Consider the following 26,147-nt stretch of genomic DNA (forward strand, 5'->3'; position numbering starts at 1 on the left):
ATTATATTTTTGCCATATCTATATAACTCATTTTATTCCATATCCATACTAGAACTTATTATTTCTTTAATATCCATATAACTCAATATTTTTTCATATCCATACTAGAACTTATTATTTTTCCCATATCCATAGAACTATTTTTTTCATATCCATACTAGAACTATTTTTTCCATATCCATATAACTATTATTTACTCATATATTAATTTTCCATATCCATACTAGAACTTATTATTTCTTTAATATCCATATAACTCAATATTTTTTCATATCCATACTAGAACTTATCATTTTTCCATATTCATATAACTCATTTTTCCATATCCATACTAGACTCTGTATTCTTTTCTATCCATATACTCATTTTTTTTTTCATATCCATACTAGAACTTATTATTTTTCCCATATCCACATACTCATTTTTTCATATCCATACTAGAACTTGTTATTTTTCCATATCATATACTCATTTTTTTCATATCCATACTAAACTTAATATTATTTTCATATCCATATAACTCATGTTTGGACTTGGAATATTTTATACACGTCACTAATAGGATGACGTTCAATCATCATATTTTAAGAGTAACATTGACTTGCTATGTCTCTACTTGCATGTTCGACTTAGAATATTTTTATACACGTCACTATAGGATGACGATTCAGTTGGCTACCTAAGAGGTACATATACTTGCATATGTCTCTTACTTGTATGTTCGGACTTAGAATATTTTTATACACGTCACTAATAGGATGACGATTCAGTTGGCTACCTTAAGAGGTACATATACTTGCATATGTCTCTTACTTGTATGTTCGGACTTAGAATATTTTTATACACGTCACTAATAGGATGACGATTCAGTTGGCTACCTTAAGAGGTACATATACTTGCATATGTCTCTTATTTGCATGTTCGGACTTAGAATATTTTTATACGCGTCACTAATAGGATGACGATTCAGTTGGCTACCTTAAGAGGTACATATACTTGCATATGTCTCTTACTTGTATGTTCGGACTTAGAATATTTTTATACACGTCACTAATAGGATGACGATTCAGTTGGCTACCTTAAGAGGTACATATACTTGCATATGTCTCTTACTTGTATGTTCGGACTTAGAATATTTTTATACACGTCACTAATAGGATGACGATTCAGTTGGCTACCTTAAGAGGTACATATACTTGCATATGTCTCTTACTTGTATGTTCGGACTTAGAATATTTTTATACACGTCACTAATAGGATGACGATTCAGTTGGCTACCTTAAGAAGTACATATACTTGCATATGTCTCTTATTTGCATGTTCGGACTTAGAATATTTTTATACGCGTCACTAATAGGATGACGATACATATGGCTACCATTGTTAAATATATTTAAATAAAATTTATTTAAATATAATTATTATTTTATATATATATATTTTATATATATATATATTCTGACTTAAAAAAGCCAAACAAAATAAACACAATTAAATTTATGTTTATTATCGAATCATCAAGCAAAGGATAAGCTTCAGTGGATCGCAGTATGGCAGCTGCTCAACCACTTACAACACCTTGCCTGTTACAAAAGTCGTTTACAATTGATTCTAGGCTTTGTCATTGTATAAATAATGCTTTTATATGTAACTAGCGCGGCATCAGGTGATCGAAGATCCTCCCAATTTACTATGTTACAAATTACATTGGCATCACATCCATTGTCGTTTATAAAGTAAATTATAAACTTTAAATGGTTTAGAAGCCATACAATGCAAATTGCCCCTTATTTATCATTGCAGTCCAGCACGGATACGACCTTAGAGGCGTTCAGGCATAATCCAACGGACGTAGCGTCATACCACTGTTCGCTCGAACAAGTATTGTGCCATTGGTCCGTACCTGCGGTTCCTCTCGTACTACGCAGGAATGCTGTCGCAACAACGTTTTGTCATTAGTAGGGTAAAACTAACCTGTCTCACGACGGTCTAAACCCAGCTCACGTTCCCTTGCATGGGTGAACAATCCAACGCTTGGTGAATTTTGCTTCACAATGATAGGAAGAGCCGACATCGAAGGATCAAAAAGCGACGTCGCTATGAACGCTTGGCCGCCACAAGCCAGTTATCCCTATGGTAACTTTTCTGACACCTCTTGTTAAAAACTCTTTAAACCAAAAGGATCGATAGGCCGAGCTTTTGCTGTCCCTGTGTGTACTGAACACCGAGATCAAGTCAGCATTTGCCCTTTTGCTCTATGTGTGGTTTCTGTCCGCACTGAGCTGGCCTTGGGACACCTCCGTTATTATTTGAGAGATGTACCGCCCCAGTCAAACTCCCTACCTGGCAATGTCCTTGAATTGGATCATACCTGAGTAATTGGAGTTATACCAAATTTTCAAATCAAAAATACATAAATGCACCGTTTTATTAAAGAATTTGTTTGCGATTATATAACAAACTCGTGATACTTTGATCAAGAAGCTTGCATCAAAACCCAATACCATAAGATATAATAAATATATCCGTATAATGGCTAGGAAATGATACACGTTCCATTTAATCAAGTAAGTAAGGAAACAATAAGAGTAGTGGTATTTCATTGACGATACCACCGCGAAGTCTAATATCTCCCACTTATTCTACACCTCTTATGTCTCCTTACACTGCCAGATTAGAGTCAAGCTCAAAAGGGTCTTCTTTCCCCGCTAATTATTCCAAGCCCGTTCCCTTGGCTGTGGTTTCGCTAGATAGTAGATAGGGACAGTAGGAATCTCGTTAATCCATTCATGCGCGTCACTAATTAGATGACGAGGCATTTGGCTACCTTAAGAGAGTCATAGTTACTCCCGCCGTTGACCCGCGCTTACTTGAATTTCTTCACTTTGACATTCAGAGCACTGGGCAGAAATCACATTGTGTCAACACCCGCTAGGGCCATCACAATGCTTTGTTTTAATTAGACAGTCGGATTCCCCAAGTCCGTGCCAGTTCTGAATTGATTGTTAATTGATAATCGTTATAATTAATAAGAACTAATTGGTTTGACCCAATTAGTATTCTTAAAAATTTTAGCAAGAAAGTTCCACAATTGGCTACGTAACTAACTATCCGGGGAACAAGTAACTAACATAAATGCTAGAAACTCTATTTACCCAGAACGAGCACATAAACCATGTTATTGTTTCCCAATCAAGCCCGACTATCTCAATCTTCAGAGCCAATCCTTATCCCGAAGTTACGGATCTAATTTGCCGACTTCCCTTACCTACATTATTCTATCGACTAGAGACTCTTCACCTTGGAGACCAGCTGCGGATATTGGTACGGCCTGTTGAGAAGTTTGCGTGTCCCCACCATAAATTTTCAAGGTCCGAGGAGAAAATATCGACACAACAGTATATGTCATGCTCTTCTAGCCCATCTACCATATCTCTCTGCGAAAGACTTCCATGGTAGTACGGCTATAAAACAGAAAAGAAAACTCTTCCGATATCTCTCGACGGCTTCTTTATGGTCGTTCCTGTTGCCAGGATGAGCACGAGGCCCATATTTAATAACAAACGGATACTCAACAGGTTACGGAATTGGAACCGTATTCCCTTTCGTTCAAAATTATTCAAGTATATTATATTAGCTTGATTTGTATATATTGCGTTTTTGGTTTTACTTGAAAATTTTCGGCTTTCGCCTTGAACTTAGGACCGACTAACTCGTGATCAACCACTGTTCACACGAAACCCTTCTCCACTTCAGTCCTCCAAGGTCTCATTCGATTATTTGCTACTACCACCAAGATCTGTACCAATGGCAGCTCCATGCAGGCTTACGCCAAACACTTCTACGCATACCATTGTACCTTCCTACTCACTAAAGTTTCAAAATTTATATCACAAGTAATATAAATCATCTACTTTAGCGGTAATGTATAGGTATACAACTTAAGCGCCATCCATTTTAAGGGCTAGTTGCTTCGGCAGGTGAGTTGTTACACACTCCTTAGCGGATTTCGACTTCCATGATCACCGTCCTGCTGTTTTAAGCAACCAACGCCTTTCATGGTATCTGCATGAGTTGTTAATTTGGGCACCGTAACATTACGTTTGGTTCATCCCACAGCGCCAGTTCTGCTTACCAAAAGTGGCCCACTGGGCACATTATATCATAACCTTAAACTTCATATCAAGAAAGTTAAGGTTCTTACCCATTTAAAGTTTGAGAATAGGTTAAGATCGTTTCGACCCTAAGGCCTCTAATCATTCGCTTTACCAGATAAGATTATTTTATATAATATTAAAATGCACCAGCTATCCTGAGGGAAACTTCGGAAGGAACCAGCTACTAGATGGTTCGATTGGTCTTTCGCCCCTATACTCAATTCTGACAATCGATTTGCACGTCAGAACTGTTTCGGTCTTCCATCAGGGTTTCCCCTGACTTCAACCTGATCAAGTATAGTTCACCATCTTTCGGGTCACAGCATATATGCTCAAGGTACGTTCCAGTTAGAGGCATAAATAATATAAATATCATTATACATAACTATATAGAACGCCCCGGGATTGTGTTAATTAGCTATAAATAGTTAAAAAACTAATCCCATTATTAGTCAAGTTAATTACGCTATTAGGTTTATATCCCAATAACTTGCACATATGTTAGACTCCTTGGTCCGTGTTTCAAGACGGGTCCCGAAGGTATCCTGAATCTTTCGCATTGTTAATCCTACAAGTGCATATAATAAACACAAAAATCAATGATAATCATGCCATTATATAATTCCGAAAAATTAACGCACTGTATTCATATAAATCTATCAGCACTTTATCAAATTAATAACATTTATTCTGTGTTAAAATGCAAGCAATTTAATTTGAATAAACTATAAGTTATATTTTATGATAAATTTGGTATGCTAATAGATTACAATGTCCTTATATGGAAAAAATGCACACTATTATCATAATATTGTTTAAATATTACAATTTTAATGATGAATTTTCCATAACGGATATTCAGGTTCATCGGGCTTAACCTCTAAGCAGTTTCACGTACTGTTTAACTCTCTATTCAGAGTTCTTTTCAACTTTCCCTCACGGTACTTGTTTACTATCGGTCTCATGGTTATATTTAGTTTTAGATGGAGTTTACCACCCACTTAGTGCTGCACTATCAAGCAACACGACTCTTTGGAAACATCATCTAGTAATCATTAACGTTATACGGGCCTGGCACCCTCTATGGGTAAATGGCCTCATTTAAGAAGGACTTAAATCGTTAATTTCTCATACTAGAATATTGACGCTCCATACACTGCATCTCACATTTGCCATATAGACAAAGTGACTTAGTGCTGAACTGATTTCTTTTCGCTCGCCGCTACTAAGAAAATCCTTGTTAGTTTCTTTTCCTCCCCTAATTAATATGCTTAAATTCAGGGGGTAGTCCCATATGAGTTGAGGTTGTATATAACTTTTATTTGCAATTAATTCTTTATATATAATGATAAAACATTTTATTAAATTCGTTTAAAGCTGACGTATATATATATAATGGCATTTATTTGTAACGAATTAACGAAGAATAATAATATTGTCAACGTTTTTCATATTTCAAATCATTAATAAGAGACAATTCTAGATAATATTTTATGCTAGACATTTCTCAGTATTATTTGATTGAAAAAGAAAATATTCCTCTTCGTTTTTCTCAAAGTTTAATTACTATTGTGAGATAATGTTTTTCATATATTTGTTAATATTATGAATAAAATAATTAAATTATTTTTATCCAATAATATACCATATGCTTATAAAATTTTATTATAAAATTTGTATAAACAACTTAATTAGCATAGTCTTACAACCCTCAACCATATGTAGTCCAAGCAGCACTATAAAATTAATTAAAGTACATAACAGCATGGACTGCGATATGCGTTCAAAATGTCGATGTTCATGTGTCCTGCAGTTCACACGATGACGCACAGTTTGCTGCGTTCTTCATCGACCCATGAGCCGAGTGATCCACCGCTTAGAGTTTTATAATATTGGTTTTAAATTTGGTCAAATATGTTTTTATTGAAAGAAATTAAAAATACACCATTTTACTGGCATATATCAATTCCTTCAATAAATGTATTTATATACCTAAAATAAATGCTGCGAAATGTCTTAGTTTTATATAAACAATATATATCAAAGTATTATTTGTAATGGCATTTGTTTGTTAATATATATTGATAATTTTATATAAAACATTAACCTGAAACCAGGTACAACATTGTATATTTTAGGTTGTTGCATTATCCAATGTATGATCATCATCAAATTAGTTGGCCAATACATCTCGCAACGCGTGTATATTATGGTCCATATACACACAAAAGTTTATAATAAATATATAAAATATATTTTATTATATTAATAATTCGATTTGCTTGTTCGAATTTTATGTTTGTTTCTATTTAATTTATTTGTAATAATATTATATTATTACAATATTTCGATTTGCTTGTTCGAAATTTATTTGATCTTTTACTTTTAAGATCATATTTTTGGTATAATTATTATTATAATTATTATGTATATATATATATATATTGGTAATTTGTATTAAATTTGTATTAACAAATTTTTTTATTAACGGTAAGGATATTATACAATAATGATCCTTCCGCAGGTTCACCTACGGAAACCTTGTTACGACTTTTACTTCCTCTAAATAATCAAGTTCGGTCAACTTTTGCGAAACAACCGTAACACACAAGGCGTCACAGTGATCACGTCCGGAGACCTCACTAAATAATTCAATCGGTAGTAGCGACGGGCGGTGTGTACAAAGGGCAGGGACGTAATCAATGCGAGTTAATGACTCACACTTACTGGGAATTCCAAGTTCATGTGAACAGTTTCAGTTCACAATCCCAAGCATGAAAGTGGTTCAGCGGTTTACCCGGACCTCTCGGTCTAGGAAATACACGTTGATACTTTCATTGTAGCGCGCGTGCAGCCCAGGACATCTAAGGGCATCACAGACCTGTTATTGCTCAATCTCATTATTGCTAGACGCAATTTGTCCATTTAAGAAGCTAGTGTCCTTATAATGGGACAAACCAACAGGTACGGCTCCACTTATATAAACACATTCAAACACAATAAACATTTTACTGCCACCATGAATGAAGGCTATATAAGCTTCAACACCATAATCCTGAAGATATCTATTTAATATATTTGAGTCTCGTTCGTTATCGGAATTAACCAGACAAATCACTCCACGAACTAAGAACGGCCATGCACCACCACCCATAGATTCGAGAAAGAGCTATCAATCTGTCTTACACACTTATGTTCGGACCTGGTAAGTTTTCCCGTGTTGAGTCAAATTAAGCCGCAGGCTCCACTCCTGGTGGTGCCCTTCCGTCAATTCCTTTAAGTTTCAGCTTTGCAACCATACTTCCCCCGGAGCCCAAAAGCTTTGGTTTCCCGGGAAGCGACTGAGAGAGCCATAAAAGTAGCTACACCCAATTGCTAGCTGGCATCGTTTATGGTTAGAACTAGGGCGGTATCTGATCGCCTTCGAACCTCTAACTTTCGTTCTTGATTAATGAAAACATCTTTGGCAAATGCTTTCGCTTAAGTTAGTCTTACGACGGTCCAAGAATTTCACCTCTCGCGTCGTAATACTAATGCCCCCAAACTGCTTCTATTAATCATTACCTCTTGATCTGAAAACCAATGAAAGCAGAACAGAGGTCTTATTTCATTATCCCATGCACAGAATATTCAGGCATTTGAAGCCTGCTTTAAGCACTCTAATTTGTTCAAAGTAATTGTACCGGCCCACAATAACACTCGTTTAAGAGCACTAATGCAGGTTTTTAAATAGGAGGAACATATGAAAAAATACAAGTATTTAAACACATATAAGAACTCCACCGGTAATACGCTTACATACATAAAGGTATAGTACTAACCACAATTGTAAGTTGTACTACCCGTATGAAGCACAAGTTCAACTACGAACGTTTTAACCGCAACAACTTTAATATACGCTATTGGAGCTGGAATTACCGCGGCTGCTGGCACCAGACTTGCCCTCCAATTGGTCCTTGTTAAAGGATTTAAAGTGTACTCATTCCAATTACAGGGCCTCGGATATGAGTCCTGTATTGTTATTTTTCGTCACTACCTCCCCGAGCTGGGAGTGGGTAATTTACGCGCCTGCTGCCTTCCTTAGATGTGGTAGCCGTTTCTCAGGCTCCCTCTCCGGAATCGAACCCTGATTCCCCGTTACCCGTTGCAACCATGGTAGTCCTAGATACTACCATCAAAAGTTGATAGGGCAGACATTTGAAAGATCTGTCGTCGGTACAAGACCATACGATCTGCATGTTATCTAGAGTTCAACCAATATAACGATCTTGCGATCGCTTGGTTTTAGCCTAATAAAAGCACATGTCCCATAAGGTTCATGTTTTAATTGCATGTATTAGCTCTAGAATTACCACAGTTATCCAAGTAACTGTTAACGATCTAAGGAACCATAACTGATATAATGAGCCTTTTGCGGTTTCACTTTTAATTCGTGTGTACTTAGACATGCATGGCTTAATCTTTGAGACAAGCATATAACTACTGGCAGGATCAACCAGAATAATGTTTTCGTTCATATTTCATTCATATTTTTTGAATAGAAATTAGTAATATAAATATAATAGATTTTATTTCCATTTTATATGTTCGGTTTTTCTTAAATATTGATTTTAATTCAATATTTTTTTTTTGCTTTGTGAAATAATTCTATTTTAATTCGAATACGGCCATTTTTATATGGCATTCGTATACGTTCTTTAATTTTTACTTGTTTCGCCACTAATATAACAAGTTTATAATTGATGTTAAAGAAAAAGTACAACTTTTTTATAACACAATTTTCAATATATATTGTTCTTTCTATAAGTTTTTATTATATTATATATACATATTTCATTCTAAAATATCATTTTTGTTCAACATACATAATTATTGTATCCACACATGTACAATTTTTGTTTAACCAATATAAATATTGAGTTAAATCATTTGCATTTTGATGATAAATTTAAAATTTATCTTTTCCATATAACTCTCTGGTAATATATGATATAAAACCGAGCGCATATGAAATTATTTTGATCACTAATATTGCAATTATATTTTATTATAATGCTTTTTGTAAACACATTGTACCGGCAAGCGATACTCTGTGCCCAAACGACAGGGGATATAATAATTTAATATAAATTATCATATATACCTGCCACCAAAGATTAACGATAAAAGTCGGAAACAATTTGTTATTCTATATATAATAGAAACTTGACCTCTGTTTCACCTTATTATCATGGGTTTATAATATTAACCGCGTAGCCAAGTCTTAATTTCATTTAAGAAACAAATTTATACGGATAATATTTTGATTTTAATATATGTTGTTCTATTGATAACAAAAGTATATATTATAATATATTTTGTTCAATAGTAGATGGACTACTTACTGTACCATCCTTATTTTTTATTATTATTGATATACATTATATTGACAACAGCATATGATATTCATATGGTTTGTTCAATAATTAATTGGTGGACAACCACTGACCATCCTATAGTAGTTTTTGGCCACGACGTCTAAATATCGAAATTATTTAATTCCGTTTGCCACCCATACGATAGATATTAACTATCTATAATAATAATGTGTACGCATAAAATATTATATGTATATATATAGACCAACAGACAAGCACTTCACCCTATAGTAGTTTTTGGCCACGACGTCTATATATCGGGCATATTTAATTCTCTTTGCCACCCAACCAAAGATATTCACTTTTTTATATAAAGTATTATTTGATCATATTAATATAACCAATTATTTCTGCCATATTCATATAATTTCTTTATGAATTATTTTTTGGTCATATCCATATAATCTATATGCCGTATCCATATAATGAATACGGCATATCCATACAACTAGCCATATTTGTATGTCAATGTATATTTTATTATACATTTTTTTTCTTTATACATATAATATGGTATTTCCATATCGCTATAATTGAATTATATGTATAAGATATCATTTATATATAGCATTGCCAAAATAATATGATAAACATAAATTTTGAACAATACGGCCGGTCGGCGAGCACTGCCTCCCTATATATGTTTTTGGCCACGACGTCTAAATATTGGGTATTTTTCGTACTGCGGCCCCGGTGTATGTAAATTGGGCATATTTCGTACTGATGCCAACATATCTATATGACTCATTATTTTCTTCCATATCAATATAACTTCTTTTATTTCCATATTCAAGTAATTTCTTTATTTGCCATATCAATATAAAATATTTTTTGGTCATATTTATATAATCTATATGCCGTATCCATATAATGAATACGGCATATCCATACAACTAGCCATATTTGTATGTCAATGTATATTTTATTATACATTTTTTTTCTTTATACATATAATATGGTATTTCCATATCTCTATAATTGAATTATATGTATAAGATATCATTTATATATAGCATTGCCAAAATAATATGATAAACATAAATTTTGAACAATACGGCCGGTCGGCGAGCACTGCCTCCCTATATATGTTTTTGGCCACGACGTCTAAATATTGGGTATTTTTCGTACTGCGGCCCCGGTGTATGTAAATTGGGCATATTTCGTACTGATGCCAACATATCTATATGACTCATTATTTTCTTCCATATCAATATAACTTCTTTTATTTCCATATTCAAGTAATTTCTTTATTTGCCATATCAATATAAAATATTTTTTGGTCATATTTATATAATCTATATGCCGTATCCATATAATGAATACGGCATATCCATACAACTAGCCATATTTGTATGTCAATGTATATTTTATTATACATTTTTTTTCTTTATACATATAATATGGTATTTCCATATCGCTATAATTGAATTATATGTATAAGATATCATTTATATATAGCATTGCCAAAATAATATGATAAACATAAATTTTGAACAATACGGCCGGTCGGCGAGCACTGCCTCCCTATATATGTTTTTGGCCACGACGTCTAAATATTGGGTATTTTTCGTACTGCGGCCCCGGTGTATGTAAATTGGGCATATTTCGTACTGATGCCAACATATCTATATGACTCATTATTTTCTTCCATATCAATATAACTTCTTTTATTTCCATATTCAAGTAATTTCTTTATTTGCCATATCAATATAAAATATTTTTTGGTCATATTTATATAATCTATATGCCGTATCCATATAATGAATACGGCATATCCATACAACTAGCCATATTTGTATGTCAATGTATATTTTATTATACATTTTTTTTCTTTATACATATAATATGGTATTTCCATATCGCTATAATTGAATTATATGTATAAGATATCATTTATATATAGCATTGCCAAAATAATATGATAAACATAAATTTTGAACAATACGGCCGGTCGGCGAGCACTGCCTCCCTATATATGTTTTTGGCCACGACGTCTAAATATTGGGTATTTTTCGTACTGCGGCCCCGGTGTATGTAAATTGGGCATATTTCGTACTGATGCCAACATATCTATATGACTCATTATTTTCTTCCATATCAATATAACTTCTTTTATTTCCATATTCAAGTAATTTCTTTATTTGCCATATCAATATAAAATATTTTTTGGTCATATTTATATAATCTATATGCCGTATCCATATAATGAATACGGCATATCCATACAACTAGCCATATTTGTATGTCAATGTATATTTTATTATACATTTTTTTTCTTTATACATATAATATGGTATTTCCATATCGCTATAATTGAATTATATGTATAAGATATCATTTATATATAGCATTGCCAAAATAATATGATAAACATAAATTTTGAACAATACGGCCGGTCGGCGAGCACTGCCTCCCTATATATGTTTTTGGCCACGACGTCTAAATATTGGGTATTTTTCGTACTGCGGCCCCGGTGTATGTAAATTGGGCATATTTCGTACTGATGCCAACATATCTATATGACTCATTATTTTCTTTCAATATATCTATATAATTCTAATTTTTTTCCATATCTATAAAATATTCTCATATTTATATAATCTATATGCCATATTTGAATTTATATCCATACAATATCCATATAATGTCGTTATTTTATATCCACACTAGAATTTAGTATGGTATTTCCATATCCTATAATCATTATTTATAATATCAATATAAATAATATTTTTCATATTCATACTAGAACTTATTATTTCTTTATATATTCATATAACTCAATATTTTTTCATATCCATACTAGAACTTATATTTTTCCATATCCATACTAGAACTTATAAATTCCATATAACTATTAATATTTTTCCATATCCATACTTGAACTTATTATTTTTCCCATATCCATATATTTTTTCATATCCACACTAGAATTTAGTATTTATCCCATATCCATATAAATCATTATTTACCATATCAATATAAATAATTTTTTCCATATTCATACTAGAACTTATTATTTCTTTAATATTCATATAACTCAATATTTTTTCATATCCATACTAGAACTTATTCTTTTTCCCATATCCATACTAGAACTTATAAATTTTCCCATATTCATATAACTAATTTTTTTCATATCCATACTAGAACATTATATTTTTGCCATATCTATATAACTCATTTTATTCCATATCCATACTAGAACTTATTATTTCTTTAATATCCATATAACTTAATATTTTTCCATATCCATACCAGAACTTTTTATTTTTCCCATATCCATAGAACTAATTTTTTTCAACCATACTAGAACCTTTTCTTCCTATATCCATATAACATATACTATTACAATATAATTTTTTTCCATATCCATACTAGAGCTTATTATCTCTTCAATATCCATAAAACTCATTTTTTTCATATCCATACTAGAACTGATTATTTTACCCATATCCATACTAGAACTCAGTATTTTTCCCATATCCATACTAGAACTTATATTTTTCCCATATCATATCTAATTTTTCCATATCCATACTAGAACTTATTATTTCTTTTATCCATATCTCATATAACTCATTTTTTTTTCATATCCATACTAGAACTTATAATTTTTCCCATATCCATATAACTCATTTTTTTCATATCCATACTAGAACATTATTTTTTGCCATATCCATATAACTCATTTTTTTCATATCCATACTAGAACTTATTATTTTTTAATATCCATATAACTCATTTTTTTACTAGAACTATCATTTTATACCATATTCACTAAACTATTTTTCATTCCATCATCTCATTTTTTTATATCCATACTATTTTTTTCTTATTCATATTCATACTTAGAATTTTTTATTTTTCATATCCATACTTCATTTTTTTCATATTATTTTCATATCCTATAACTTAATTTTGGACTTGGAATATTTTTATACACGTCACTAATAGGATGACGATTCAGTTGGCTACCTTAAGAGGTACATATACTTGCATATGTCTCTTACTTGTATGTTCGGACTTAGAATATTTTTATACACGTCACTAATAGGATGACGATTCAGTTGGCTACCTTAAGAGGTACATATACTTGCATATGTCTCTTACTTGTATGTTCGGACTTAGAATATTTTTATACACGTCACTAATAGGATGACGATTCAGTTGGCTACCTTAAGAGGTACATATACTTGCATATGTCTCTTATTTGCATGTTCGGACTTAGAATATTTTTATACGCGTCACTAATAGGATGACGATTCAGTTGGCTACCTTAAGAGGTACATATACTTGCATATGTCTCTTACTTGTATGTTCGGACTTAGAATATTTTTATACACGTCACTAATAGGATGACGATTCAGTTGGCTACCTTAAGAGGTACATATACTTGCATATGTCTCTTACTTGTATGTTCGGACTTAGAATATTTTTATACACGTCACTAATAGGATGACGATTCAGTTGGCTACCTTAAGAGGTACATATACTTGCATATGTCTCTTACTTGTATGTTCGGACTTAGAATATTTGTATACACGTCACTAATAGGATGACGATTCAGTTGGCTACCTTAAGAAGTACATATACTTGCATATGTCTCTTATTTGCATGTTCGGACTTAGAATATTTTTATACGCGTCACTAATAGGATGACGATACATATGGCTACCATTGTTAAATATATTTAAATAAAATTTATTTAAATATAATTATTATTTTATATATATATATTTTATATATATATATATTCTGACTTAAAAAAGCCAAACAAAATAAACACAATTAAATTTATGTTTATTATCGAATCATCAAGCAAAGGATAAGCTTCAGTGGATCGCAGTATGGCAGCTGCTCAACCACTTACAACACCTTGCCTGTTACAAAAGTCGTTTACAATTGATTCTAGGCTTTGTCATTGTATTAAATAATGCTTTTATATGTAACTAGCGCGGCATCAGGTGATCGAAGATCCTCCCAATTTACTATGTTACAAATTACATTGGCATCACATCCATTGTCGTTTATAAAGTAAATTATAAACTTTAAATGGTTTAGAAGCCATACAATGCAAATTGCCCCTTATTTATCATTGCAGTCCAGCACGGATACGACCTTAGAGGCGTTCAGGCATAATCCAACGGACGTAGCGTCATACCACTGTTCGCTCGAACAAGTATTGTGCCATTGGTCCGTACCTGCGGTTCCTCTCGTACTACGCAGGAATGCTGTCGCAACAACGTTTTGTCATTAGTAGGGTAAAACTAACCTGTCTCACGACGGTCTAAACCCAGCTCACGTTCCCTTGCATGGGTGAACAATCCAACGCTTGGTGAATTTTGCTTCACAATGATAGGAAGAGCCGACATCGAAGGATCAAAAAGCGACGTCGCTATGAACGCTTGGCCGCCACAAGCCAGTTATCCCTATGGTAACTTTTCTGACACCTCTTGTTAAAAACTCTTTAAACCAAAAGGATCGATAGGCCGAGCTTTTGCTGTCCCTGTGTGTACTGAACACCGAGATCAAGTCAGCATTTGCCCTTTTGCTCTATGTGTGGTTTCTGTCCGCACTGAGCTGGCCTTGGGACACCTCCGTTATTATTTGAGAGATGTACCGCCCCAGTCAAACTCCCTACCTGGCAATGTCCTTGAATTGGATCATACCTGAGTAATTGGAGTTATACCAAATTTTCAAATCAAAAATACATAAATGCACCGTTTTATTAAAGAATTTGTTTGCGATTATATAACAAACTCGTGATACTTTGATCAAGAAGCTTGCATCAAAACCCAATACCATAAGATATAATAAATATATCCGTATAATGGCTAGGAAATGATACACGTTCCATTTAATCAAGTAAGTAAGGAAACAATAAGAGTAGTGGTATTTCATTGACGATACCAAACCGAAGTCTAATATCTCCCACTTATTCTACACCTCTTATGTCTCCTTACACTGCCAGATTAGAGTCAAGCTCAAAAGGGTCTTCTTTCCCCGCTAATTATTCCAAGCCCGTTCCCTTGGCTGTGGTTTCGCTAGATAGTAGATAGGGACAGTAGGAATCTCGTTAATCCATTCATGCGCGTCACTAATTAGATGACGAGGCATTTGGCTACCTTAAGAGAGTCATAGTTACTCCCGCCGTTGACCCGCGCTTACTTGAATTTCTTCACTTTGACATTCAGAGCACTGGGCAGAAATCACATTGTGTCAACACCCGCTAGGGCCATCACAATGCTTTGTTTTAATTAGACAGTCGGATTCCCCAAGTCCGTGCCAGTTCTGAATTGATTGTTAATTGATAATCGTTATAATTAATAAGAACTAATTGGTTTGACCCAATTAGTATTCTTAAAAATTTTAGCAAGAAAGTTCCACAATTGGCTACGTAACTAACTATCCGGGGAACAAGTAACTAACATAAATGCTAGAAACTCTATTTACCCAGAACGAGCACATAAACCATGTTATTGTTTCCCAATCAAGCCCGACTATCTCAATCTTCAGAGCCAATCCTTATCCCGAAGTTACGGATCTAATTTGCCGACTTCCCTTACCTACATTATTCTATCGACTAGAGACTCTTCACCTTGGAGACCAGCTGCGGATATTGGTACGGCCTGTTGAGAAGTTTGCGTGTCCCCACCATAAATTTTCAAGGTCCGAGGAGAAAATATCGACACAACAGTATATGTCATGCTCTTCTAGCCCATCTACCATATCTCTCTGCGAAAGACTTCCATGGTAGTACGGCTATAAAACAGAAAAGAAAACTCTTCCGATATCTCTCGACGGCTTCTTTATGGTCGTTCCTGTTGCCAGGATGAGCACGAGGCCCATATTTAATAACAAACGGATACTCAACAGGTTACGGAATTGGAACCGTATTCCCTTTCGTTCAAAATTATTCAAGTATATTATATTAGCTTGATTTGTATATATTGCGTTTTTGGTTTTACTTGAAAATTTTCGGCTTTCGCCTTGAACTTAGGACCGACTAACTCGTGATCAACCACTGTTCACACGAAACCCTTCTCCACTTCAGTCCTCCAAGGTCTCATTCGATTATTTGCTACTACCACCAAGATCTGTACCAATGGCAGCTCCATGCAGGCTTACGCCAAACACTTCTACGCATACCATTGTACCTTCCTACTCACTAAAGTTTCAAAATTTATATCACAAGTAATATAAATCATCTACTTTAGCGGTAATGTATAGGTATACAACTTAAGCGCCATCCATTTTAAGGGCTAGTTGCTTCGGCAGGTGAGTTGTTACACACTCCTTAGCGGATTTCGACTTCCATGATCACCGTCCTGCTGTTTTAAGCAACCAACGCCTTTCATGGTATCTGCATGAGTTGTTAATTTGGGCACCGTAACATTACGTTTGGTTCATCCCACAGCGCCAGTTCTGCTTACCAAAAGTGGCCCACTGGGCACATTATATCATAACCTTAAACTTCATATCAAGAAAGTTAAGGTTCTTACCCATTTAAAGTTTGAGAATAGGTTAAGATCGTTTCGACCCTAAGGCCTCTAATCATTCGCTTTACCAGATAAGATTATTTTATATAATATTAAAATGCACCAGCTATCCTGAGGGAAACTTCGGAAGGAACCAGCTACTAGATGGTTCGATTGGTCTTTCGCCCCTATACTCAATTCTGACAATCGATTTGCACGTCAGAACTGTTTCGGTCTTCCATCAGGGTTTCCCCTGACTTCAACCTGATCAAGTATAGTTCACCATCTTTCGGGTCACAGCATATATGCTCAAGGTACGTTCCAGTTAGAGGCATAAATAATATAAATATCATTATACATAACTATATAGAACGCCCCGGGATTGTGTTAATTAGCTATAAATAGTTAAAAAACTAATCCCATTATTAGTCAAGTTAATTACGCTATTAGGTTTATATCCCAATAACTTGCACATATGTTAGACTCCTTGGTCCGTGTTTCAAGACGGGTCCCGAAGGTATCCTGAATCTTTCGCATTGTTAATCCTACAAGTGCATATAATAAACACAAAAATCAATGATAATCATGCCATTATATAATTCCGAAAAATTAACGCACTGTATTCATATAAATCTATCAGCACTTTATCAAATTAATAACATTTATTCTGTGTTAAAATGCAAGCAATTTAATTTGAATAAACTATAAGTTATATTTTATGATAAATTTGGTATGCTAATAGATTACAATGTCCTTATATGGAAAAAATGCACACTATTATCATAATATTGTTTAAATATTACAATTTTAATGATGAATTTTCCATAACGGATATTCAGGTTCATCGGGCTTAACCTCTAAGCAGTTTCACGTACTGTTTAACTCTCTATTCAGAGTTCTTTTCAACTTTCCCTCACGGTACTTGTTTACTATCGGTCTCATGGTTATATTTAGTTTTAGATGGAGTTTACCACCCACTTAGTGCTGCACTATCAAGCAACACGACTCTTTGGAAACATCATCTAGTAATCATTAACGTTATACGGGCCTGGCACCCTCTATGGGTAAATGGCCTCATTTAAGAAGGACTTAAATCGTTAATTTCTCATACTAGAATATTGACGCTCCATACACTGCATCTCACATTTGCCATATAGACAAAGTGACTTAGTGCTGAACTGATTTCTTTTCGCTCGCCGCTACTAAGAAAATCCTTGTTAGTTTCTTTTCCTCCCCTAATTAATATGCTTAAATTCAGGGGGTAGTCCCATATGAGTTGAGGTTGTATATAACTTTTATTTGCAATTAATTCTTTATATATAATGATAAAACATTTTATTAAATTCGTTTAAAGCTGACGTATATATATATTAATGGCATTTATTTGTAACGAATTAACGAAGAATAATAATATTGTCAACGTTTTTCATATTTCAAATCATTAATAAGAGACAATTCTAGATAATATTTTATGCTAGACATTTCTCAGTATTATTTGATTGAAAAAGAAAATATTCCTCTTCGTTTTTCTCAAAGTTTAATTACTATTGTGAGATAATGTTTTTCATATATTTGTTAATATTATGAATAAAATAATTAAATTATTTTTATCCAATAATATACCATATGCTTATAAAATTTTATTATAAAATTTGTATAAACAACTTAATTAGCATAGTCTTACAACCCTCAACCATATGTAGTCCAAGCAGCACTATAAAATTAATTAAAGTACATAACAGCATGGACTGCGATATGCGTTCAAAATGTCGATGTTCATGTGTCCTGCAGTTCACACGATGACGCACAGTTTGCTGCGTTCTTCATCGACCCATGAGCCGAGTGATCCACCGCTTAGAGTTTTATAATATTGGTTTTAAATTTGGTCAAATATGTTTTTATTGAAAGAAATTAAAAATACACCATTTTACTGGCATATATCAATTCCTTCAATAAATGTATTTATATACCTAAAATAAATGCTGCGAAATGTCTTAGTTTTATATAAACAATATATATCAAAGTATTATTTGTAATGGCATTTGTTTGTTAATATATATTGATAATTTTATATAAAACATTAACCTGAAACCAGGTACAACATTGTATATTTTAGGTTGTTGCATTATCCAATGTATGATCATCATCAAATTAGTTGGCCAATACATCTCGCAACGCGTGTATATTATGGTCCATATACACACAAAAGTTTATAATAAATATATAAAATATATTTTATTATATTAATAATTCGATTTGCTTGTTCGAATTTTATGTTTGTTTCTATTTAATTTATTTGTAATAATATTATATTATTACAATATTTCGATTTGCTTGTTCGAAATTTATTTGATCTTTTACTTTTAAGATCATATTTTTGGTATAATTATTATTATAATTATTATGTATATATATATATATATTGGTAATTTGTATTAAATTTGTATTAACAAATTTTTTTATTAACGGTAAGGATATTATACAATAATGATCCTTCCGCAGGTTCACCTACGGAAACCTTGTTACGACTTTTACTTCCTCTAAATAATCAAGTTCGGTCAACTTTTGCGAAACAACCGTAACACACAAGGCGTCACAGTGATCACGTCCGGAGACCTCACTAAATAATTCAATCGGTAGTAGCGACGGGCGGTGTGTACAAAGGGCAGGGACGTAATCAATGCGAGTTAATGACTCACACTTACTGGGAATTCCAAGTTCATGTGAACAGTTTCAGTTCACAATCCCAAGCATGAAAGTGGTTCAGCGGTTTACCCGGACCTCTCGGTCTAGGAAATACACGTTGATACTTTCATTGTAGCGCGCGTGCAGCCCAGGACATCTAAGGGCATCACAGACCTGTTATTGCTCAATCTCATTATTGCTAGACGCAATTTGTCCATTTAAGAAGCTAGTGTCCTTATAATGGGACAAACCAACAGGTACGGCTCCACTTATATAAACACATTCAAACACAATAAACATTTTACTGCCACCATGAATGAAGGCTATATAAGCTTCAACACCATAATCCTGAAGATATCTATTTAATATATTTGAGTCTCGTTCGTTATCGGAATTAACCAGACAAATCACTCCACGAACTAAGAACGGCCATGCACCACCACCCATAGATTCGAGAAAGAGCTATCAATCTGTCTTACACACTTATGTTCGGACCTGGTAAGTTTTCCCGTGTTGAGTCAAATTAAGCCGCAGGCTCCACTCCTGGTGGTGCCCTTCCGTCAATTCCTTTAAGTTTCAGCTTTGCAACCATACTTCCCCCGGAGCCCAAAAGCTTTGGTTTCCCGGGAAGCGACTGAGAGAGCCATAAAAGTAGCTACACCCAATTGCTAGCTGGCATCGTTTATGGTTAGAACTAGGGCGGTATCTGATCGCCTTCGAACCTCTAACTTTCGTTCTTGATTAATGAAAACATCTTTGGCAAATGCTTTCGCTTAAGTTAGTCTTACGACGGTCCAAGAATTTCACCTCTCGCGTCGTAATACTAATGCCCCCAAACTGCTTCTATTAATCATTACCTCTTGATCTGAAAACCAATGAAAGCAGAACAGAGGTCTTATTTCATTATCCCATGCACAGAATATTCAGGCATTTGAAGCCTGCTTTAAGCACTCTAATTTGTTCAAAGTAATTGTACCGGCCCACAATAACACTCGTTTAAGAGCACTAATGCAGGTTTTTAAATAGGAGGAACATATGAAAAAATACAAGTATTTAAACACATATAAGAACTCCACCGGTAATACGCTTACATACATAAAGGTATAGTACTAACCACAATTGTAAGTTGTACTACCCGTATGAAGCACAAGTTCAACTACGAACGTTTTAACCGCAACAACTTTAATATACGCTATTGGAGCTGGAATTACCGCGGCTGCTGGCACCAGACTTGCCCTCCAATTGGTCCTTGTTAAAGGATTTAAAGTGTACTCATTCCAATTACAGGGCCTCGGATATGAGTCCTGTATTGTTATTTTTCGTCACTACCTCCCCGAGCTGGGAGTGGGTAATTTACGCGCCTGCTGCCTTCCTTAGATGTGGTAGCCGTTTCTCAGGCTCCCTCTCCGGAATCGAACCCTGATTCCCCGTTACCCGTTGCAACCATGGTAGTCCTAGATACTACCATCAAAAGTTGATAGGGCAGACATTTGAAAGATCTGTCGTCGGTACAAGACCATACGATCTGCATGTTATCTAGAGTTCAACCAATATAACGATCTTGCGATCGCTTGGTTTTAGCCTAATAAAAGCACATGTCCCATAAGGTTCATGTTTTAATTGCATGTATTAGCTCTAGAATTACCACAGTTATCCAAGTAACTGTTAACGATCTAAGGAACCATAACTGATATAATGAGCCTTTTGCGGTTTCACTTTTAATTCGTGTGTACTTAGACATGCATGGCTTAATCTTTGAGACAAGCATATAACTACTGGCAGGATCAACCAGAATAATGTTTTCGTTCATATTTCATTCATATTTTTTGAATAGAAATTAGTAATATAAATATAATAGATTTTATTTCCATTTTATATGTTCGGTTTTTCTTAAATATTGATTTTAATTCAATATTTTTTTTTTGCTTTGTGAAATAATTCTATTTTAATTCGAATACGGCCATTTTTATATGGCATTCGTATACGTTCTTTAATTTTTACTTGTTTCGCCACTAATATAACAAGTTTATAATTGATGTTAAAGAAAAAGTACAACTTTTTTATAACACAATTTTCAATATATATTGTTCTTTCTATAAGTTTTTATTATATTATATATACATATTTCATTCTAAAATATCATTTTTGTTCAACATACATAATTATTGTATCCACACATGTACAATTTTTGTTTAACCAATATAAATATTGAGTTAAATCATTTGCATTTTGATGATAAATTTAAAATTTATCTTTTCCATATAACTCTCTGGTAATATATGATATAAAACCGAGCGCATATGAAATTATTTTGATCACTAATATTGCAATTATATTTTATTATAATGCTTTTTGTAAACACATTGTACCGGCAAGCGATACTCTGTGCCCAAACGACAGGGGATATAATAATTTAATATAAATTATCATATATACCTGCCACCAAAGATTAACGATAAAAGTCGGAAACAATTTGTTATTCTATATATAATAGAAACTTGACCTCTGTTTCACCTTATTATCATGGGTTTATAATATTAACCGCGTAGCCAAGTCTTAATTTCATTTAAGAAACAAATTTATACGGATAATATTTTGATTTTAATATATGTTGTTCTATTGATAACAAAAGTATATATTATAATATATTTTGTTCAATAGTAGATGGACTACTTACTGTACCATCCTTATTTTTTATTATTATTGATATACATTATATTGACAACAGCATATGATATTCATATGGTTTGTTCAATAATTAATTGGTGGACAACCACTGACCATCCTATAGTAGTTTTTGGCCACGACGTCTAAATATCGAAATTATTTAATTCCGTTTGCCACCCATACGATAGATATTAACTATCTATAATAATAATGTGTACGCATAAAATATTATATGTATATATATAGACCAACAGACAAGCACTTCACCCTATAGTAGTTTTTGGCCACGACGTCTATATATCGGGCATATTTAATTCTCTTTGCCACCCAACCAAAGATATTCACTTTTTTATATAAAGTATTATTTGATCATATTAATATAACCAATTATTTCTGCCATATTCATATAATTTCTTTATGAATTATTTTTTGGTCATATCCATATAATCTATATGCCGTATCCATATAATGAATACGGCATATCCATACAACTAGCCATATTTGTATGTCAATGTATATTTTATTATACATTTTTTTTCTTTATACATATAATATGGTATTTCCATATCGCTATAATTGAATTATATGTATAAGATATCATTTATATATAGCATTGCCAAAATAATATGATAAACATAAATTTTGAACAATACGGCCGGTCGGCGAGCACTGCCTCCCTATATATGTTTTTGGCCACGACGTCTAAATATTGGGTATTTTTCGTACTGCGGCCCCGGTGTATGTAAATTGGGCATATTTCGTACTGATGCCAACATATCTATATGACTCATTATTTTCTTCCATATCAATATAACTTCTTTTATTTCCATATTCAAGTAATTTCTTTATTTGCCATATCAATATAAAATATTTTTTGGTCATATTTATATAATCTATATGCCGTATCCATATAATGAATACGGCATATCCATACAACTAGCCATATTTGTATGTCAATGTATATTTTATTATACATTTTTTTTCTTTATACATATAATATGGTATTTCCATATCGCTATAATTGAATTATATGTATAAGATATCATTTATATATAGCATTGCCAAAATAATATGATAAACATAAATTTTGAACAATACGGCCGGTCGGCGAGCACTGCCTCCCTATATATGTTTTTGGCCACGACGTCTAAATATTGGGTATTTTTCGTACTGCGGCCCCGGTGTATGTAAATTGGGCATATTTCGTACTGATGCCAACATATCTATATGACTCATTATTTTCTTCCATATCAATATAACTTCTTTTATTTCCATATTCAAGTAATTTCTTTATTTGCCATATCAATATAAAATATTTTTTGGTCATATTTATATAATCTATATGCCGTATCCATATAATGAATACGGCATATCCATACAACTAGCCATATTTGTATGTCAATGTATATTTTATTATACATTTTTTTTCTTTATACATATAATATGGTATTTCCATATCGCTATAATTGAATTATATGTATAAGATATCATTTATATATAGCATTGCCAAAATAATATGATAAACATAAATTTTGAACAATACGGCCGGTCGGCGAGCACTGCCTCCCTATATATGTTTTTGGCCACGACGTCTAAATATTGGGTATTTTTCGTACTGCGGCCCCGGTGTATGTAAATTGGGCATATTTCGTACTGATGCCAACATATCTATATGACTCATTATTTTCTTCCATATCAATATAACTTCTTTTATTTCCATATTCAAGTAATTTCTTTATTTGCCATATCAATATAAAATATTTTTTGGTCATATTTATATAATCTATATGCCGTATCCATATAATGAATACGGCATATCCATACAACTAGCCATATTTGTATGTCAATGTATATTTTATTATACATTTTTTTTCTTTATACATATAATATGGTATTTCCATATCGCTATAATTGAATTATATGTATAAGATATCATTTATATATAGCATTGCCAAAATAATATGATAAACATAAATTTTGAACAATACGGCCGGTCGGCGAGCACTGCCTCCCTATATATGTTTTTGGCCACGACGTCTAAATATTGGGTATTTTTCGTACTGCGGCCCCGGTGTATGTAAATTGGGCATATTTCGTACTGATGCCAACATATCTATATGACTCATTATTTTCTTCCATATCAATATAACTTCTTTTATTTCCATATTCAAGTAATTTCTTTATTTGCCATATCAATATAAAATATTTTTTGGTCATATTTATATAATCTATATGCCGTATCCATATAATGAATACGGCATATCCATACAACTAGCCATATTTGTATGTCAATGTATATTTTATTATACATTTTTTTTCTTTATACATATAATATGGTATTTCCATATCGCTATAATTGAATTATATGTATAAGATATCATTTATATATAGCATTGCCAAAATAATATGATAAACATAAATTTTGAACAATACGGCCGGTCGGCGAGCACTGCCTCCCTATATATGTTTTTGGCCACGACGTCTAAATATTGGGTATTTATCGTACTGCGGCTCCGGTGTATGTAAATTGGGCATATTTCGTACTGATGCCACCATATCCATATAACTTATTTTTTGTTCTATATCTATATAATTAATTTTTTTTCCATACCTATAACTATTAAACTAATTTTTTTCCATATCCATACTTGAACTTATTATTTTTCCCATATCCATATAACTCGTTTTTTCCATATCCACACTAGAATTTAGTATTTATCCCATATCCATATAAATCATTATTTACCATATCAATATAAATAATATTTTTCCATATTCATACTAGAACTTATTATTTCTTTAATATTCATATAACTCATATTTTTTCATATCCATACTAGAACTTATTCTTTTTCCCATATCCATACTAGAACTTATAAATTTTCCCATATTCATATAACTAATTTTTTTCATATCCATACTAGAACATTATATTTTTGCCATATCTATAAACTCATTTTATTCCATATCCATACTAGAACTTATTATTTCTTTAATATCCATATAACTTAATATTTTTCCATATCCATACCAGAACTTTTTATTTTTCCCATATCCATAGAACTAATTTTTTTCATATCCATACTAGAACCTAATTTTCTTCCTATATCCATATAACTTATTATTTACTATTACAATATAATTAATTTTTTCCATATCCATACTAGAGCTTATTATCTCTTCAATATCCATAAAACTCAATATTTTTTCATATCCATACTAGAACTGATTATTTTTCCCATATCCATACTAGAACTCAGTATTCTTCCCATATCCATACTACAACTTAGTATTTTTCCCATATGCATATAACTCATTATTTAGCATATCAATATAACTAATTTTTTTCCATATCCATACTAGAACTTATTATTTCTTTAATATCCATATAACTCAATATTTTTTTATATCCATACTAGAACTTATTATTTTTCCCATATCCATACTAGAACTTATAAATTTTCCCATATTCATATAACTAATTTTTTTCATATCCATACTAGAACATTAAATTTTTTGCCATATCTATATAACTCATTTTATTCCATATCCATACTAGAACTTATTATTTCTTTAATATCCATATAACTCAATATTTTTTCATATCCATACTAGAACTTATCATTTTTCCCATATTCATATAACTCATTTTTCCATATCCATACTAGAACTCTGTATTCTTTTCCATATCCATATAACTCATTTTTTTTTCATATCCATACTAGAACTTATTATTTTTC

General features: G+C 32.6%; 6 non-coding genes across 6 annotated transcripts; all 6 read right to left on the bottom strand.

The window, feature by feature from the left end:
- Positions 1-1,509: 1,509 nt before the first annotated feature.
- Positions 1,510-5,465, bottom strand: LOC138913965 (large subunit ribosomal RNA). The gene has a single exon (XR_011419862.1). It is a non-coding gene; the product is annotated as a large subunit ribosomal RNA (ribosomal RNA).
- A 397-nt stretch (positions 5,466-5,862) lies between these two features.
- On the bottom strand, positions 5,863-6,041 carry LOC138913968 (5.8S ribosomal RNA). The gene has a single exon (XR_011419865.1). It is a non-coding gene; the product is annotated as a 5.8S ribosomal RNA (ribosomal RNA).
- A 623-nt stretch (positions 6,042-6,664) lies between these two features.
- Positions 6,665-8,659, bottom strand: LOC138913960 (small subunit ribosomal RNA). The gene has a single exon (XR_011419857.1). It is a non-coding gene; the product is annotated as a small subunit ribosomal RNA (ribosomal RNA).
- Positions 8,660-14,383: 5,724 nt separating this feature from the next.
- On the bottom strand, positions 14,384-18,340 carry LOC138913967 (large subunit ribosomal RNA). Its single transcript, XR_011419864.1, has one exon. It is a non-coding gene; the product is annotated as a large subunit ribosomal RNA (ribosomal RNA).
- A 398-nt stretch (positions 18,341-18,738) lies between these two features.
- Positions 18,739-18,917, bottom strand: LOC138913972 (5.8S ribosomal RNA). Its single transcript, XR_011419869.1, has one exon. It is a non-coding gene; the product is annotated as a 5.8S ribosomal RNA (ribosomal RNA).
- Positions 18,918-19,540: 623 nt separating this feature from the next.
- On the bottom strand, positions 19,541-21,535 carry LOC138913961 (small subunit ribosomal RNA). The gene has a single exon (XR_011419858.1). It is a non-coding gene; the product is annotated as a small subunit ribosomal RNA (ribosomal RNA).
- Between the last annotated feature and the right edge of the window lie 4,612 nt (positions 21,536-26,147).

This window comes from Drosophila takahashii, unplaced genomic scaffold (assembly GCF_030179915.1).
Source record: "Drosophila takahashii strain IR98-3 E-12201 unplaced genomic scaffold, DtakHiC1v2 scaffold_100, whole genome shotgun sequence".
In the NCBI taxonomy this organism is placed as follows: Eukaryota; Metazoa; Arthropoda; class Insecta; order Diptera; family Drosophilidae; genus Drosophila; species Drosophila takahashii.